This window comes from Hibiscus syriacus, unplaced genomic scaffold (assembly GCF_006381635.1).
Source record: "Hibiscus syriacus cultivar Baekdansim isolate YM2019G1 unplaced genomic scaffold, ASM638163v2 tig00110833_pilon, whole genome shotgun sequence".
Classification (NCBI taxonomy): domain Eukaryota; kingdom Viridiplantae; phylum Streptophyta; class Magnoliopsida; order Malvales; family Malvaceae; genus Hibiscus; species Hibiscus syriacus.
The window spans coordinates 1,101,162-1,117,356 of NW_024062884.1; the positions used below are offsets into that span (position 1 = coordinate 1,101,162).

Sequence of the window (16,195 nt, forward strand, 5' to 3'; positions counted from 1 at the left end):
ATGGTTCGCTTCACCTCAATACATTGAGTCCGAATCCGACTTCCATTTTGTTAGAACTAGCTCCGAAGTCCACAAATCGAAGATTGAAAAGTGAGGAAGGCGAAATGTTTCAATCGAGATTCACGAATTTTGGGACATTTTTCGGTGAAGAAAAACCAAATTGGGAATCAAGGGATCGAGATGAATCAACACACGAATTTTGGGATCGAACGACCACCATCGATAGTGATCGACGGTGGTCAACGGTGATATCCGATCACCTTTTATTTTATAATTGAGTGAGAAAAATAGGAGAGAGAGTAAAGTTTAGTGAGGAACGGTGTAATTGGTGATTAAATAATAATAAAAAAATAATACATCATCACACCGTTAGAGAGTTAACGATAGATTAAACAAAACGATATATGTAAAATTTAGTGAGCAAAATAGAAAAATTAAAAGTACAGTGAGTGAAATAAGAGAGATTAAAATTCAGTAAGAAATAATGAAATTTACTCTTAATAAAAAAATCCATTGAAATCACACAAAATTTGAAGTTCTTTGCTTAAACCCTTGAAGCGGTTAAACCTCGAGAGTTGAAAACAAACCCAAACCGTCAGAGCAAAAAGAAGCAACAGCGGCGGCAGCGGGGACCATGGTGAAATCCTACCTAAGGTACGAGCCGGCGGCTTCTTTCGGTGTAATTGTATCTGTTGAATCGAATATCACATACGATAGCTCCGGCAATCACCTTCTCGCACCGGCTCTCGAGAAGACCGGTGTTTGGCACGTCCGTCAAGGCGTCTGCACCAGAACTCTATCTCCTACTGTTTCCTCTGGTTGCCCCTCTCTCGCCGTCAACTGTGTCGCCTCCTCCCCTTCTTCACTGGTAAAGTATTCTTTTCGTTCTCTTCCTTTATCATTTATTGTAATGGATGCTCCGTTTTATTTTATAGTTTTGATTGAAGCAAAACCTGAAAGTTTCATTTAGATACAATATATATATGAATAATAAACATGCCTGATGTTGTTTTTGAATTGATAAATTAGGAACTTTTTAAAAATTGTGAACTGTAATAGTAACAACCAAACGGATTCGTGAAGTTCTTCATGCATTTTTAGGGATTTTCATGAAAATAAGTATGAGCGAATGAAAAAAAGGGTTTAAATTGCAGGTGGCAAGTGGTTATGCAGATGGTAGTATAAGGATTTGGGATTGTGATTCAGGAAGTTGTGAGACTACATTGAATGGACATAAAAGGGCTGTGACTGCTTTAAGGTACAGTAAGGTTGGATCTTTACTTGCTTCTGGAAGTAAAGACAACGATATTATATTGTGGGATGTTGTTGGAGAGACGGGTCTTTTTCGCCTTCGTGGGCATCGTGATCAGGTTTTTCATTTGTAAATTTTTCTATTGAAGTTAAGAACATAATCGTTGTATTTGTTATCTGTATATGTTTTAACTTTTAACTTATTTTGCATTTTGCAACTTGCAGATCACGGACATTGTTTTCCTTGATTCTGGTAAAAAACTTGTTAGTTCTTCCAAGGATAAATTTTTGCGAGTGTGGGATCTTGAAACTCAGTATTGTATGCAAATAGTTAGTGGCCATCATAGTGAAATTTGGTCTATTGATGTTGACCCAGATGAAAGGTACTTGGTCACTGGTTCAGCAGATCTTGAACTCAGATTTTACAATGTAAAGCATGAGTTGATGAGTGGAGTGTCTATGGCGAATGTAACTGCGGCTGAAACTGTGGATGATGGTGAATTATCTACACAAAGCAAGAGGGAAGTTCTAAAACCCTTTGGTGAAATTAAGCGAGAAAGTAAGGATAGGGTTGCTACTGTGAGATTTAGCAAGACCTGGAATCTGCTTGCTTGTCAGGTGGCAGGAAAAACAGTTGAACTATTCCGTGTACTTGATGAAGTTGAATCGAAGCACAAAGCAAAACACAGACTTAATAAGAAGAAAAAGAAGAAGTCTGCAAAAATGGAAGTTGATGAAACTGAAAATGTGGAAGCAAATCATGATACTGTAGAAGCTGGGAATATATTGGTTGTTACCGTTCCTGATGTTTTCAAGCTTGTTCATACTATTCAAGCCAGCAAAAAGATCTGTTCCATCTCTTTTTGTCCAGTCACTCAAGAGGGTTCACTAGCTAGTTTAGCATTGTCTTTGAATAATAACTTGCTGGAGTTTTATTCAATTAAAAGAATTGAGGTTGAAGGAAAGCGTCCCTATGTTACAAGTGTAAAAACACTTGCTATTGAGCTTCAAGGACACCGTTCCGTTGTTAGAAGTGTTACACTTAGTTTAGACAATAAACTTTTGATGTCAACCAGTCACAATGCTGTGAAGATTTGGAATCCAAGTACTGGTTCTTGCCTTCGAACAATTGATTCTGGCTATGGACTCTGTGGTCTAATTGTACCCCATAACAAATATGGAATTGTTGGCACTAAAGATGGGAAAATTGAAATTATTGACATTGATAGTGGTACTCGCAATGAAGTTGTTGAAGCTCATGGTGGCTCTGTACGGTCAGTTGCTACCATTTCAAATGGAAATGGTTTTGTTACTGGCAGTGCAGACCATGATGTAAAGTTCTGGGAATACCAAATGGATCAAGTGTGTTCCTCATACCTTCATCACCTACTTAAACTTTTTTAAGCATCTAACTCCATTTGTTTATTTATTTTCTCTAACTCTCAGCTTGTTTAGCTTTGCCTTGATACAATGGAGTGTATAACACATCCTTTATTACAAATGTAGTCTTCATGATGCTAAATTGGTCTTGTTGATTTTCAGGATTCTAAAAGCCTTACTATATCAAATGTAAGAACTATGAAAATGAATGATGATGTTTTAGTGGTTGCTGTTAGCCCAGATGCTAAATATGTTGCTGTTGCATTGTTGGATTGCACTGTAAAGGTAAGGAATGATTGGTTTGTCCTTCTTTGTTTTGAATTTTACTTTGTCCACCGTTGGTTGGCTTTGTAAATTTATTCTGTTAGTGTTTTCTTGTAATTTGTAAATGGAAGCATCATGCAGTTTCCTGCTCAACTTGTAAAACACAAAGCTGATTTATATAGTTGCCCTTTCCTTCCATCTCAATTTTGGTCTATGGCTTCAGCCCTCTGTATAAAACTGCCTATATCTCATGATTTATATGTGAGAGTTGGATATTACCTTCCATTCTTGGTCCACTGCACTAATCATGTCTTGCAAAGATTGACTTATACGTGCTAACTAAATCTAAGGATTTCAAAAATGTTTGTTTTCAGATTCCTTCTCCCTAAACATCTTCTGGTAGAAGCTTCTGATGGGAAAAAATAAAGTTCAATCAACTGAATAACACCCCAATTTTACTTCATAATATCATTCATGATATTGTGTTATCCTGTTATCAATCAAGATGTGGAAGTCAACTTGTTTTGCATTACTATGGGCTATTATTATAAGAATGATTTTCTGTTCCCGTTTTATGCAGATTCTTTTTATGGACTCACTCAAATTTTTACTTTCCTTATACGGCCACAAACTTCCTGTCCTATGTATGGATATTTCATCAGATGGAGATTTAATTGTAACTGGATCTGCAGATAAGAATTTGAGGATTTGGGGCTTGGATTTTGGAGATTGCCACAAATCCATCTTTGCACATGCTGACAGGTTTTATATGATTTTAGTTATTATGGAACGCACTAGTTTTCTTAATCCTAATTGTTTATGTATTTTTGGTGAACCTTCTAATCACCAATTCTGATGAGGTATTTTTTCAGTGTTATGGCAGTTCAATTTGTCCTCAACACACATTACATGTTCAGTGCTGGGAAAGATCGTATTTTAAAGTACTGGGATGCTGATAAGTTTGAGCTGCTTTTAACGCTTGAGGGACATCATGCAGATGTTTGGTGCCTTGCAATCAGCAACCATGGCGACTTTGTAGTTACAGGATCTCATGACCGGTCTATTCGCCGTTGGGATCGTACTGAGGAGCCATTTTTTATTGAGGTATTTTAAAATATTTTAAAGTGAAGTTCTTGGCTCAGGAACGAGAATGCCATTGTTAAGCTGGTTCTTGTCACTACATTTGTGATAACCTTTAGAGATGGATTTTCTTCTTTCTGTATTTAACCCTGCTTGAATGTGCAGGAAGAAAAAGAGAAAAGATTGGAAGAAATCTTTGAGGCTGACATTGATTATAATTTTGAAGACAGACATGTACCGAAGGAAGAACTTCCAGAAGAGGGAGCTGTTGCATTAGCAGGGAAGAGAACTCAGGAAACCCTGACAGCCACCGATTCAATTATTGATGCCCTAGATGTGGCAGAAGTGGAGTTAAAACGTATAGCCGAACATGAGGTATTCTTCTCCTGCTTTGGCCCGTTTGTTCTATACTGATGTGTTACTAGCTTTTACTGGCTTGTTTAAAATGGGGAAAACTGGAATAACCAGAATATGTCCATTTCGGGAACCCACACATGGTATTTACGCATACTGGGACTCAAACCTGCGACATCAAGGTTTCTAGGGCCTTCATGTTTCCATTGTTACCAAAGTTGTATTTTGGTCCTCAATGGTTGACACTTTTAAATAATTTTTTCTTCCCCTAAGGAAGAAGGGGAAAAGAAAAAGAAAGTTGTCGATTAAATTGGGGTGGCGTGGTAGTTGGTTTCCCTATCCACTATATTGAGTGTCAGCAAAATGGTTACATTTTTTACTTGTAGAAATACAACTGCCAATATTATGACAAATCTGTCTTGCAGAGATGATGTTCATTTTGCTCAAAAATGCTTGTTGGAGTTATTTGGAAAATTTGTAGAGAAGCAGAAAATGCTGGAAGAAAACTGAAAGAGCATAAAATTTTCAATAGTTGTGTTGCAATTAATATGTTTAACATGTTATATTTCAGGAGGAGCAAGCCAGAGGAAAAGTCGCTGAATTCCAACCAAATATGATTATGCTTGGGTTGTCCCCTTCAGACTATGTCCTTTGTGCTCTCTCAAATATTAGCACCAATGATCTGGAGCAGACTTTACTGGTAATTGAGCATTGTGCATGGGATTTTCTCTAGGTCTAGTACAGAATTCTGGAAAAGATGATGTGGTATTTCATCCATGTTTTCAAGTGCATGCATGGAGACAGTTACTGGAAATCAGGCCTATGAGGATTAAGCGTATAATTGGAACTTCTGGATTAGTATTTTTTTTTGCTTTTTTCACTTACATTTCCGTAATCTTCTATTATTTAGTTAATTTTTGCATGATAATGGGACCAAAGACCACTCATCAACTGAAATTCTAGTCACCTTTTAGAGAGAGTCTTTTCATTTTCCAGCCAAGTTAGGAATTCAGCTTGTCACAATTAATAAAAGAAAATTCATATATGGAGGCTGGACCATATCTGTCTAGTAGTTAAACTGAACTTGTCTTCTGGATTCTACTGGATGATGCCATGCTGCATATTACGGATAGGATCGTCTCATTTTTTTTCCGCATCTTATTATTTATCTCAATATCTGAGTCAAAGTTGTTTATGGCCAGGCATTACCGTTCTCAGATGCTCTCAAGCACTCTCGTTTAACACTCTGTGCAGGTTGAGCTGGTTTGCAGGATTGTTACGATATTTTTGCAGACACATCATAGTCAGTTAATTAGTACCCCATCTGCCAGACCAGTGTTGGCTGTTCTGAAAGAGATTATTTACACGAGAGTTAAGGTAAATTTGTACTTCAGATTATACGATTGTTTTAAACATAATCCGTAAATTTTCGATTTGGGAAAAGGATCTATTTCAACGACGTAAACTTTGAATTTCCCAGGAATGCAAAGATACTCTTGGTTTCAACCTTGCAGCAATGGATCATCTAAAGGTTTGTAAAATGACTTTTCCAATAATATCAATCAAATTTCTAATATAATACCAAAAACTTTTATTTTCTTAATTGTTACATGTTTGATTTCAGCAATTGATGGCTTCAAGATCGGATGCTTTATTCCGAGATGCGAAGACGAAGTTGTTAGAGATACTTTCCCAGCAGTCGAAACGTTTAGAAGCAAGAACGGAGACCAAATCAGAAAAACGGAAAAAGAAGAAACAGAGGAAATAGAGCGATGATCTCCAAGATGGGAGAACTTTCAGTCTTTATTTTCAAGGTTTGGAGAGCGATTAGCAGGATGATGTTCTTCCTGCTTTAGGTAAGAAGCATCTTCATTTTTTCATTCTTAAGTTATAATATTTGCCTCAATATATGAATATCATCACTCCAAGTGAACTTTTGAGATTTTCATGACCAGTTTGCCTATACGCCCGACCAGGAAAAAAAAAATACTGAATTGGGGTTTCATAGTTAATTATTAGTATTAGTATTTATCTATGTCCATATTACAATTATGCTTGGCCAATGAATTGTTAGAAAAGCTTTTTTGGTAGGTATTGCTACAAATGAGGTCAACCCTAAGAATGCGGTTATATATATAAAACATAAAACACAGGATAAAGGAATACAACTCAGTGGTACATAGGCATTCAGCCCAAGAACAACAAAATAGAAACAAGAAAGAAAAAGGGAAACATTGGGTATGCGGCCTAATGTTTTCGTTAAGGATTTGGAACCTTATTTTAGTTGGGGTAAACGATACGGCCTTTATATTTTCGGTCCGTTCGATTTTGGTGTCCGGTTTAAAAAAAAGAGTAGGTTTGATTCCTTATGTGGATTAACTTTTATTTTTTAATTGTCAACTCTGGCGTGTATTAGGGTTAACGGTCAAAATACTAAAATCGAACATATTGATAACGTGAAGAACTAAAATTATAATTTAAAATTTGAATTTTTAAACCGACGATCAAAATAGGTAAAACTTTTATTATGCTAGGTATATCAGCAGAAATCTTTTGGTTTGCAGTGAAGAAGAGAACGCCAAAGGCCGAATATTTTCATAAACTTTTGTCTCTTGGAACGATTTATAAGATTAAGGCTTCGCTTGGAAAAATAGAAAGATGTAATCCTCTCATTTAGCTTAAAACTAAATAGGAAGATTAATCAGAGAAGTAAAACATTGTTTAAAACGAACTTATTACACGAATTTAATGATTAAAGAGATTTCATTATCCTTTGAGATTCGACAAGTTGTCTCTGTAAATATATATATATATATATATTTTGATTTAGTTAAAATATGTGAATGTTATTAATAATTAAGAAATATTATAAATATATATTGTCATTGAAATCATCAATACTAGTTAAAAAATATAGCTTAAAATATTTCATTATTTATTTTGGAATTTATCAATTTTGATTTGAAAATTAATATAATAAATATAAATATATTAACATTTTAAATAATATTAATACACTATTTGTCAAAGATATTTTAAATATTTCAATAACGAACACTTTAATAAAATTTTATGTCAATGTAACAATCATTAAAATATTTTTTTATATACTTCTGTAAGTAGAAATATTAAGAATATTAGTTAGGGTCCGCTTGATAAAATAAAATGATTAAGCGCTGAATGATTCAAAGACTCTGTATGAATTAACTCTGAATGTGATGCTGTTTAATAATAATTCTGAATGTACAATATGAATTATGAATATTTTCATTTTTACCTTCATAATGATTTATTATATTATAAGATATGATTGTTTAATAAGACAATATGTGAAAAAATAAGTATTATAGTAAAATACCGATTCTTAAGATATGATTGTTTAATAAGACAATATGTGAAAAAATAAGTATTATAGTAAAATACCGGATTCTTAATGATTCAGAATGTACTTTAATACTGAATCATTCAACGGTGTTTTGTTGTTTCATTCAACATAGTCTTCATTCAGAGGTGAGAATCAAATACGTTGAATGCTGAACCTCAACACGGAATGATTCCATTCAACAGTAAACAAACAATCCCTTAGTATTAAATAATAATAATTTTGTGGAAAACATTGAATAACAACTGTATCATATTAAATATTTCTATTAAAATGATATATTATTAGTTTTATTAATAGTTTGTTATTCACTAATAAAATATTAAAATAATTGTACATAAAAAAATAATAACTAAAATATTTCTAAAATTAAAAATTTATTTATGAATATAAAACATCTAACTCTATTTAAATTAAATTTTGACCAGACATCACACAATAAAGATTAATATTTTAAAGATTGCCTTTCGATTTTAAAAAGGAAAAAAATATAATTAATTTCTAGAAATAAATAAATAAAATATAAAATTACATATTTAATATCTAAATTATCAATTTTAATCCTTTAATACCCAAACTTTTTTTTTTTCAAAAATCATACGTAACGTTAATTTTTTTTGTTTCATTATAGTACCCCACCTTTTGCGTTTAGTACCTAACTATCAATTTTAATCCGTTTTAATACCTAAACTAAAATTTTCAACACTTAACGTTTAATTTCGTCAGGGGTTCTAAAATAAAACAAAAACTAGACTTAAGGAAAGGTTTTGAAACAATCGAAGATTTAGGTACTAAAATAGACCAAAATCGATAGTTTAGGTACTGTACGTGTAATTTACCCAAATACAAAAAAATAGCAAATTATTTTCCGCACTCATAATTTTACCGAAGCATTTTCCTTCAACAACGCTAAATTAAAATTACTAGGAATAAATCCTCCTCAAATAAAAGTGAAAATATCTAGACTCTAGAGATGTGGCTTAAATGATATGAACCATCATGATTTTATTCACTTGTTTCAGCATTACCTCTAAGAGCACAGGGTCAGAGTCTTCTGATTCATCAGCTTAATAACGGTGTATAAGTTTTTGTACGCTTCCTTGTTCTTCGAATAGTACTCGATTTCTGCCTGCAATGCATGCATGGATTCATGTCTTGAAAATTTTCTCAGATCAAACTTTCAACGCGATGAACATGGTCGACGATTAAATTACCTTTCGGACTCCGGTTATTGCTACAAAAAGCTTTTCACCGATCATCTCCTTCAACACTTTGTCTTTCCGAAGAGCTTCCAAAGATTCAGAGAGCGATTGCGGAAGTCTCGGTAGTTTCCCTTCAAGTGTAGCTGGATTTGCATCTGTTTTATAAAAGTTGTCAACTTTTTAGGCATAACTGTTAACATAGATGAAAATATTCAAGGCCTTCAATATTTTGTTAGCACATAGGTAGAGCCCACCGTGGGCAATTTATAATTCTAACTGCCGGAGATCTTTCACGGAAGTTGCTCTCAACCTGGCGTTGGGGACAACCTACTACCTACCTCTCCCTTACCCTATTACATATAGGAATATGGGTTTGACATTTGACATAGGGTAGATACCAAAAAAATTGCAAATCTTACCGATAGGTTGAGGCAGACGAAGATTGCGTCGTAGACCGTCAATTCCAGCAGCGGTTATAGCAGCCAACCCCAAGTGAGGATTTGCACATCCATCAAAAGATTTTATCTCAAAGTTGCTCACAAATCCATTTGGGATCCCAGGTGGGCATGCAGTTCTTATAGGCGCTTCTCTGTTTTCTTTTCCCCAGCATTGATATCCCCACTCCACGTTGTATTCGATCATAACTAAACACAAATCAAGTATATATACGATATATATTCATTGCAGTAATATATATATATATATATGGAAGAAGTAGAGAATGAACCTATTTGGAAGTGGTGCTATGAATGCCAAAATCGATGGAAGATGATCTAAAACGCCTGCCATGAACTCCTCCCCAACTTTAGACATTCCATGCTGAGAAGATGCATCAGATGCTGTAAAAATATTTTTTCCATTCTGCCATAAACTGAGAGATGCACGTGATCCAGAACCTATGTCATCCAAATCATACCTGCGCAGAGAATTAAAAGGTCGAGTGTTCTAAATTTCCGAGGTAAAGCCAAGAATGCATGAAACCTCAAATTTCCGAGGTAAAGCCAAGACATGCATGAAACCCTCAAAGCATGATATATTAGTTCAAAACCGAACCATTAGAACAAGGAAGCATTGGTCAAAATGAGAAAACACTGCAGCTTACTTTGGGACAAAAGTTGCCAACAGACCATGTTTATTTGCAATAGCTCGGACAGTTTCACGAGTGTAAATCAAATTGTCAGCGGCATTTGTGCAAGCACTGTGCCCTAAGCCATTTCGTATTGACCTTTTCCAGCTTCAGCATGCAACTGAAATTGTAAAGCTAAAGTAAGCTAACAGAATCAGATAACATCAAATTTGCACTGCTAAGAAGCACAATCATACACAAGAGACGAAGGGAAGGAGGAATATATAGAAAATTATGGTTCTCCCTTGAGAAAAAAAATGCACTGGTATATTCCATGCACACACGAAAGGAACCTGAATAGGTTACTTAAGAAAACTCAAATTCGATATCTGCATGTTTATTCTTATATTGGATACGCTTTGTTTTAATACACAGTCAACCGAATAATTGACTTCATGAAGACAGACAAATTGTCTGGTAAAACATGAATATAAAGTTAATGACAGAGCCACACAGTATATCAGTTGATAGAAAGTGCATCCAATGAAAGTAGATATTAAGAATATTTGACTTCTCAATGCAAGTTTTTGAGATCAAAATTTCATTGTAATTGTGCCGATCCAAAGGTTGCTAAAACAACAAAAAAGGAATAAACCAGTGCATATGCTGCCCACCTTTCTAGTTTTTTCAAGAGATAAAATTCATTTTCAAATCCTGCCATTCATTGCCTGCACATATTGAGTTCATTAGTTAAGTATGAATACTTCATTATTATACAAATGACAGACTGACGTACCAAGTCAAACTCATCTTCAGAACTTTTGAGCCCTTCGTAGGGCCTCTCTAGGCAATATTCCCACACTTCACCAGGTTTAAGATGCATGTCAGCCAAAACAATCTCTCTCTTGTTTTTTTCCTATTGAGGTAGAGGGTATCGACATTATCTTAAAGTCGTAATGAAAATTAGCAGTGCTAGCAACAATGAACATGGTGAATTTTTTGTCAAAGACCTTAAAACAAAGAAGGAATACTGAAGAGCAAATGCATGTAAAAATGTGAAGGTGTGCAAGGGGCATATAAAATATTTCCCATTGTGGTAAACCAGATTTTATTCAGATACAGTACCATGGGATATCTCTCTAGTTGATAGGTCAGGCATCAGTCTGATCTCACCCTTCCAGTTAGATTCAGTCTCATCAGCTGGACCATCAACAGCAGAACTCATTGCCATACATGCGAAAGTCAAACCAACCCCATTTTCCTTCACAACATTGTCAAAGCGTTTCTTGGGAACAACCTGAAATGTTGAGTAAAAGTTAGGGAGAGACTATTCCTTGAACAAATGACATCTTCAGTTTTGTTCAGTACTTAACATATAATTATACATAGTACAAGAAAAAAATATAGCCTCAGGCCAAAATTTATATAATGAAAGGACCTCAACTTTCTCCAATGTACAATTAAGCCATCACACTGTTATTTGGATCAATCAAACAATTACTTCTATTTTGGTGATAAAGTCCAATTGCTAGCCGAATATCTCAATGTCATATGTGCGATGGGGACCAACAGACAGAATATAAATTTAAAATAGATAAAACATTTGGCATATTAGGTGAATTATGCATGAATCAGCCAGCATGACCCTAAGGTAGCACGGCAGAATAGTAGGGAGGGAAAAACATTTGATTTTCAGAAGTTATAGTCTGCTCATCAACGTTTGTAATTCCCTACAGTAAAGTTTTGAGTTTCCTCATTTGTCAGATAGTGGCAAAGGAATATTTCTATTTTTTTCCAGAGAGTTGTGATAATGAACTTGATCATGAATAACTGATCTATGCTAAGACAAGAAACCTTACTCGGCATCTATGCTGTCCAGAAGCATCTACCCACAAAATACGAACAAGTGAAACAGTATGTTCTGCAATATCTGTCCTTGGCAGCGGGTGATTCACTAGAATTTAAACCTGAAAGTTCGCGTCTATATTAATCTTGTATAACTGTATGCTTCCGGGGTAAAGATGTCCTTGGACGCTTCAATAGCTTCATGACTGAAAGATCATGATCAATGCATGAATCACGCAGGACAGAAAATACAACCTCGCGCGCTCTTTTGACACCTGAAACAAGGAGCAGTTTTAAAACACTCGGAAGCTACTTTCTAACCAATATTTATCCTTTTAAAGTTCAAAAGTTGTTTTATATAAACACTCCGACAACTGAAGGGCTTTCTACACTTTCCTAAGATATACAAATTAGTCGTACTTTTTGTCAACACAGTGAATGACAAGGGGGCAAACATGCTGTGCCAGAAACAAACGTGTACCTCTATGAAATAAAAGTTATGTTCGAACATGCCAAGGTCGTGACTGATTCAACAGCAAGATTTCTGTGTACATGAACATAACTCTAGCGAAAATAGCTTCTATAACCAATTTTTTTTTGTTAAGTTCTATAACCAATTTTGATTAGAACTATTAATGAAAACCAAGAATTTTCAATTAGAAAGTTTGTAACACTTGGTTTTGTTAATGGTGCAATACAAACGTTTAATCTCTAGTTGTACAGAGCAAATGCATGTCAGTGCCGCCGCCTAACTTCTGCCTTTTTGATTCCTTGAACTACATGGCATTTATATTTGGAACGATGACAATTATCTAACTAAAAGAGAGAATAACACCCATCTGTATTTTAATATTCAAGCATGTCATGAGTGATCAGATAAGGACATGAGAATCGTAAAAATAAATGCAATACATCAAAAGCATCATTCTCCTGCTATTCTGACATGTGTGGATGAAAACTTCAACAAACCTAAGTAGTATGTTTCGGGAGTTGCATATGCATCAGTGCTGAACATAACCTGCAATTTTTGTGTTTATGATCAATCAGTAATAAATCATACTTGGTCTACATATAAAAAGGAAGGGTCAACCATGTTTATTGAAAAATTCCTCATATGAAATGAAACAGAGGGCGTATTCCAGAATTAACACCAGGGTACAAGTTCAGTTAAAAATGGTGGTGGGATGAAGTGGATGAAAAAAATTGCCTAAAGTTATAACACAGCAAGACGGAAGAAGAAAGAAAAGAAGACCATGATTTTTCTTTCTACACATAAAAAACATACTCCTACTTCAGCAAAAGGAAGAAAATCTTAAGTGGAGCAAATTCCTGATACAGAAAATATTGGCCCTCGTAACAAAGGTTGGGTGGATTTTGTGGAAAAGGCATTACTTATGTTCTCACTGGATGAACTCATATAAAGCTCTTATACAAGTTGTGTTTATCTGAAAAAAAATGTTCATTTTCCTAAAAACTTCTGTATACCGAGTACAGGTTCTCGATATTTTCTTTGGGTTACTATTCTCACCTCTTTATGGGAGCTAGCTCCAAAAGTTCTTTGACTGAGGATACCATCCCATGAACACTGAGCTTGGGAATGGCAACCCAAAGTCAAGGTAAACCTGAAAGCACAAACTGTTACATGGAAAGGAACATGGTAAATTGAATATGAACGAAAGCAATTCACTGGAGATGAATTTTTTACCTGGGGATAAACAGAGGCTAGATATGAAGCTTCCTTTGAAAATGGGTAGATGCATGTAAAAGAACAAAACGGCAGCTGGAATCTTTTATCCTCTAGAAGGGCACGAAGATGAAGAGGATTGGATAGTCGTAAATCCAAATCCTTGTCCAAAACTAGTTGTGGGAGAAATGGACACAAGAAATGAGGAAAAAGAAGCTAAAGAATTCATACAGGTTGCATACTGCAGCTGATAGTCAAACTTATGGGGAAAAGAACTTGGAATATTGAGCCTGGATCTGGGGTTTCCATCCCTGATATCCAGAGCCCTTTTATGCTCCCAATTCAAGTTCATTCCTAACCTTCCTAGACATCAACAAGTGTTCAATTTCATTGGTGAATATTTCACAATTTAAAAGCTTCTCTTACCCTGTGTGTATCCGCGGTAAATCAAAACTGTTCAGCAACCTCTAACCATGAGTGAAAATATGGTATTAAGCTTTGTTGTAATTCGTATAGGTTTCCCACCTGAAATAGGAAATTTGTTATATCCTTTTGAATGCAAAAAACATCAAATTAGCAGGCTACAGTATACTTGCATTGTAAAACTTCAGAAAGACCAATCTCGGCATCCTCTCTGGTGACATGTGGATTGATCTCCAAACCCTGCGGTATGCAGCTATGCTTTCAATCCAACACATCTTTGCAACTGTAACATTGTGTTAAGAAATCCAACTAAGATAGTGAGCTCTTATTATCTATTCATCCTTCCCAGTTGGGCAGGCTACTCTCAATAACTATTCATTGGTGGTCGACCAAAGATACATGAACTATCCCTAAAGCTTCAATTATGTGTAGCATGATTTGTTAATTTCAAATCAACAGAACCTAAACTACGGAAATAATGCCTTTGGATTAACAAATGTGATAAAAGGATATGACTTCAAGCTTTTCAAAAATGTTTCAGTGAATGAATCCAATGCCCAGGTAGATCCATCTGGCCTCTCCTGTATACATACATAACAACACCGATGATATGAAAAAGAAATGGAAAAAAAAGAACTTACCATGAAATTATATGGTGATAATATAAAGTTGGAAAAAGAAGAGTCAGAAGGTATCTTACTCCATTAAGAATCTCCTCAGCCAGGGATTCAATTCTGAGTATCCTACCAAATGGAACAAATTTTTTATGCCACTGAATGTCATGTTTATTGTCAAGCTTCAATCCATCGTCAATAAAAATAGCGGAGATTCCTGCGGCTTTAAAGCACTTTGAGCTAATGGCTTGCAATCCAGACAATGCGATACTGTTCCACAGCATCCAAGGATGATTCCGTGCCATAGAGTCGTGAAATGTCCCTCAAATTCCTCTGTATGCCACTGAATGTCATGTTTATTGTCAAGCTTCAATCCATCGTCAATAAGAATAGCGGAGATTCCTGCGGCTTTAAAGCACTTTGAGCTAATGGCTTGCAATCCAGACAATATGCGATACTGTTCCACAGCATCCAAGGATGATTCCGTGCCATAGAGTCGTGAAATGTCCCTCAAATTCCTCTGTCAAAAAACAAATTGTCTCAGAACAAAAGGATATGGTCCTATCTTTTTCGAAGTTATCAGGCAATGTTGATCGACTTTTACAATTATAACATATCATGTCTATAATATGTAGAACCACGCACTTATGTTATTAAAAAGAATTCTGCATTTTTACATTTAAATCAGGGGTTAGTCTGAACAGTTATTCATTTTTCAACTTTCATCCTGCAGACTTAACAATCCCAGAAAAAGTCAAAGGAAAGTCAAACTGTTTTTAGATCTAACTAAGAACCAAATCCAGTATTGATTTTCACGAAGAAACAAGCTTAAAACGTAAGATTCATAGCCGGCTCTCCATCTATTCAATAAGTATCACCAAAAAGGAATTTCTACCATAGTTTCACAGTATTAAGCCAAAGAATTAAACAAAAAGCAACCATCGGAAATGAAAATAAGCCGACTGGTTTACAATATTGAAGAAGAAAAAGAAGAAGAGAGGGGCGGCCATTGCCTTGAAAGAGAGGGAATGAGGAGCAAAGGATAAGGCGTCTCCAGTTGCTTCGGACAGTGAACTGATGAAAGCAAAGGATGAATCTAAAGACACAATGTTGTGCGCGTGAGAATCCACCGCCTCTATTCTCTCTATGGCTTCTCTCAACTCTACGAACTCCATGCCCTTTTTTTTCTTCCTCTTTCCCGGAAAATTTTCTTTTTCTGGTACCGAGAAATGATATCAAATGACGTTATAACAGAGGGAAGTCGCTGTCGCCAAAACAATAAAAATAAAAAGTCGCTGTCGAAATATCAGTTTAATTAATGTTTAAGCTAAAAAATATATTTAAAACTATGATATTTTTTTCTTTGAGTATTTATATTATCTTTTATCAAATTACATATTTAAATTATTATAGGTAATTATTCTAAGGATCTTAACTATTTTATCGTTAAAATAAGTCCTTAAATTATGTCTCTTTTATTTTAAGTCTTCAAAATATTTTTTTATCAAAATAAATACTTAATTTTGTATGATGTATCATTATCTTATTGATAAAAAATAATTTTCTAACCGAAAAATATTAGAACTTAAAATAACTAAATATAATAGTTTAAGTACATAATTTTATTAAAAAATAATTTAAGTCCCCGAA

The 16,195-nt window shown here is 34.9% G+C and overlaps 2 pseudogenes; one reads left to right on the forward strand and one right to left on the reverse strand.

Moving 5' to 3' along the window:
• The first annotated feature begins 527 nt into the window (after nucleotides 1–527).
• Nucleotides 528–6,160, forward strand: LOC120143138 (annotated as a pseudogene).
• Nucleotides 6,161–8,533: 2,373 nt separating this feature from the next.
• On the reverse strand, nucleotides 8,534–15,754 carry LOC120143139 (annotated as a pseudogene).
• Nucleotides 15,755–16,195: the final 441 nt, after the last annotated feature.